This window comes from Malurus melanocephalus, unplaced genomic scaffold (genome assembly GCF_030028575.1).
Source record: "Malurus melanocephalus ecotype Western Australia unplaced genomic scaffold, MMel_1.1 scaffold_146, whole genome shotgun sequence".
Taxonomy (NCBI): domain Eukaryota; kingdom Metazoa; phylum Chordata; class Aves; order Passeriformes; family Maluridae; genus Malurus; species Malurus melanocephalus.
Genome location: NW_026623378.1, coordinates 585,452 through 589,423, shown reverse-complemented (window position 1 = coordinate 589,423; position 3,972 = coordinate 585,452).

Below are 3,972 nucleotides of genomic sequence, written 5' to 3'. Positions count from 1 at the left end.
GCTGCGGGGCGGGGGTGCCGCCGGGGCTCCCCGCCCCCGGGGTGTGCCGGGGGGGCGGTGGGGACGCGGCGCCGCCCCCGAGGCGTGAGCCCGACGGCAACTGTCGCCGGCCCGACGGCGCAGCGAGCGCTGGAAGGGCGCCCGTCTCACCGGCAGCCTCACGGAGCTCTCAGTTTGCTCCCCCTGGGTATGGGCGGCAGGGAGCGGGTCCGACGTGCGCCCGCCGCTGCTGCGGGCWGCGGTCCCCTGTCCTCTCGGCCCTGCGGAGCCCGACTCCACTGCGGAGGTCGGCGATTACGGGCACTACCCCCGTGTGCCACCGAGAGCTGCTCGGGGCTGCTCGCCAACAGCCGGCGCGGGTCCGCCCTCCCGGGCGCAGGCGGGCCAGGGCAGCTTGTGGGGCACTTTGGGGGACGTGGCTAATCGGAAACGGGGCTAGGCAGGGCTGGGCTGAGCCCTGCCCCGCCTCAGGAAGGGCGTGAGACCAYGGAATCTTCCCTGGAAATTAGATCAACGCAGTAACCATCTTCCTGCGTGCGAGCGTCTGACAGTCAGACCAACRCCAGGGAAACAATCTTCAAGTGCGGCGGTGTTCTATGCTGCCCGCGTTTTGCCGGGCCGGTGCGGCAGCTGGAGCAAGGGGCCTCACCTAGTGCAGAGGCTGTTGTGTTTGAGAAGATATTCCTTAGTATAAAACACAATATCATTACTCCCGTAGCAAAAATGACATGCGGGCTGATCCAAAGAGGATCTCGGCAGGAGGCTGTATGAAATAACTGGATCTCTCAGCCGAGCGGTTCCTCAGTAGATGTGGAGTTCAGGCAACTTCATTTGCTTGCGTAGCCGGGCTTCYACAGCTGAAAGGGAGATGATTTATCTGTCAGTTGCTGCATCTTGCTCGCTTGCAAGAAAACGTTCTAGATGGCCAGAAAGGCTTTAAGATGGATCCCTGCGTGGAGTGGCATACAGATCCGATGGTGCTTAAACRGAAGCAGAACCTTAGAGCGCACTTAAAATAGCAATAGCCCTAGACATCCATACTGTCATTGTTACCGTTATTTGTTATTCATTTATTACATTCATCCTAAAACTGCAGAAATGCACCACYGACAATCGGGATAGAGCTCTTGACCTGGGACTCTAAATAAGCTATCATCCTAAATGCTTCAAAAAGCTAATTTCAGGGTGTAGAAGTGTCTGAAACAATAGAAGAGTCTTACTGGAAGGGTATTGAGCTGAAAGCCAAGGCTGCTGCACCGGGCTGCACGGTGTCAAGATGCCTGCCACCTGTGAGATAGATTTAGTTGGGAAAAAAATCAAACTGAACACTACAAAGTCCACCCTCCTCTGATTCCTCAAACAGACCCTGCCTGAGAACATGTTTCTGCACGGGGCTGTGAGCATGGGAGGAGCAGATGATGAGGAAATGGCTGAAGGATTCACCTCTTGTTTGGGATGGATATCACGTTTGCTGTAGGCGGTAATGGTTTGGGGGCAGATATGACTTTGGATCRTTGCTGTGCTGCAGTCAGGAGTATTGGAATCTTGGCTCTCACTTGATGAGGCACTTTATTTGATTAAAGTTTCTCTTTTAATCAGAGATATGGTCATTTCCCGTCTCTAAAATGGAATCTGGCTCTGGRGGTCATGTCTGGATAATAAAAGGACTGGTTCTCTTGTCTCATGGGAGTTGATATCGAATTTATTACCATCAAGAGAAAGCAGAATTTTACTTGTAAAATGTAACGTAATAAATTTAGCTTCCTTAGTAAATCAAATCAGCGGATACCCTTATCTGCAGGAGATGCGTCATCGCTATGTGAGCTTCTTTGACTAGATAGAACTAATGGGCAGAAAATGTACCTTCAAGTGTGGTCAAAGTTGATGGACCCATAGTAAATTAAAGTTAGAAAAAAGTCTCCCTGGTRTTTGGCTTAGAAATTTATAATTATATTTGGGAAGGGTTTTTAAGGTGAGATGAGATGACTTTCAAAATTTTGTGCTTTTATCCCAAAGCCCAGAGATGTGACAATTATTTATTTTGAGAGGAGGAGTGCAGAGGAGGTGATGTACTTCATTTGTCCTCCAGTGTAGATCATGCAGATTTGGAAAATCACTGTTAATGTCAAGGAGATAGAGAAGATTTTGTGTAAAGAACAGAGTTGACTGCACCAGGACTTTTATCACTTTCATTTTTCTAGAGGCTGTAGATGAAGGAAAAGTAGCTCAGAATGACTGYTTGGCAATAGAAAAGAATTTATTATTGAGTCCAAAAAAGCCCATGGCCCAGGAAGAGAAATTATACTTAGGTTCTTCAAGATTTCAGAAAAAATCCCAGAGAACGTATAACATATATAAGCATACAAACCTTCATATCAGTTCAAGTTGAATGTGAGGGTAAAGTGGGGTTTAGTGTGACCAGTTGATCACATTTCTAACACTCAGTTTAAAAGGGAAGACCCAGCTACACTGGGAATTTTGGAAAAATGAGAAAGGTTTCTCTCCAAACATCAAAATAAATATATGGGTAGTTAAACAGATAAAATAACTTGTGTTACAGTCTGCTCTTGCTTGTCCTGCTACCTGCTGAATTGACAGTTCTTGTGCTTTGAAATGGCAGTTGTTTTTGATGCTGTATCAGGGAGGTTTTACCAAGAGAGTGCAAGGGATAGAAGCAACAACTGCTGTGATGYACTCTTCTGTCAGGAATGGACTTAATTGTGCATTCTTTTCTTTCACAGGAGAAAAAGTATTTGCTGTGAGGTGTCCAAACATAATGACTCAGAGAGTTAGAGTTCCACAGGTCTGCAAAATATTAATATTCTTAATAGCCTGAGTACTTAATGTCTGCAATAGAGACCTTGTCCTCTTAAGGATTTGGCAATACTTTTAGCCCTTAGGACTAAATTAATTATGTGTTTCTCTKTTGATTAAAAGACCTGCTTATCTGATTCTGCCAAATAAGAGAGGCTCACCTAGTTTGACAAGTACATCACAATCTTTAGAAGTGTGGTAGAGCAAAAGRGAAGAGATAGAAGCTAAGGTCTATTTTCAACAATGTAATTTCAAAAGCATTTTTTTGGGCAGAAAATGGTCAGGCTGTCAAATAGCAGCCAGTAAGTTACTGTCATGAATGTAATTATTGAGAAAACAACTGATGCTGGTTGGCACTGCTGCCTGGACAAGCCTGAGTCCTTCTAACCAGGGGTGCTTTTGGCATTAGCAGGATTAGCCACCAGGCACAGCCTGCTGGGGAGATCATGTAATTAATTCTCTGTCAAAACTTCATGTGAGATACAGGTGTAATGTGRGCTGGGACTGTACATGGAAATGTGCCCTTCCATTTCTGTTAAAGCTTTGTTCAGTAAGCAAAACTGCTTTTCATAAATGGTTGTCATACTCTGAGGAATGGTGAAATGATCAGGGCAGGGTTTTTTAATTGATGTTACACCCTTAGTTCATGCTGCTTCACTCTTTGGAAATAATGCTTAGAGAGAGATGAAAAATAGATGTGAAAAATAAGAGAAAAAGTTATTCAAGGAYTTGTGTCTAAGCTTATGTCAACTCTAGCAATAGCTGATGTTCTTGATAGTTGTAATAGACAGTTCATCAGTTAGAGTTGAAACAGAGCTAGTAAATTATACYTTCTTACTCTAAAAGTACAGTGTATTCTCTAYGATAAAGYCATATCTGAACATGTAAATAGCTCAGTGAACAGAATTTCCACTTTCCCTCTTGGAGAATGTTTAGCTGTCCAATGAAATTCAGGACTTGAGTGGTCTCCTGATGGTCAGTTTGAAATTTCTTTTATTTTGTTTCTGCTAAGCCTRTATCTACTGTGTGCATCCCTCAAACCACTTTTCCCCCTTCTTTATATCCTTCAAACCTTTGCTGTGTCAGTCTCAGACTACACAAGGATGACAAACGGTGTCCATTTTTGAGATGCAAGWAGCAGCTATTAAATCTGGGATG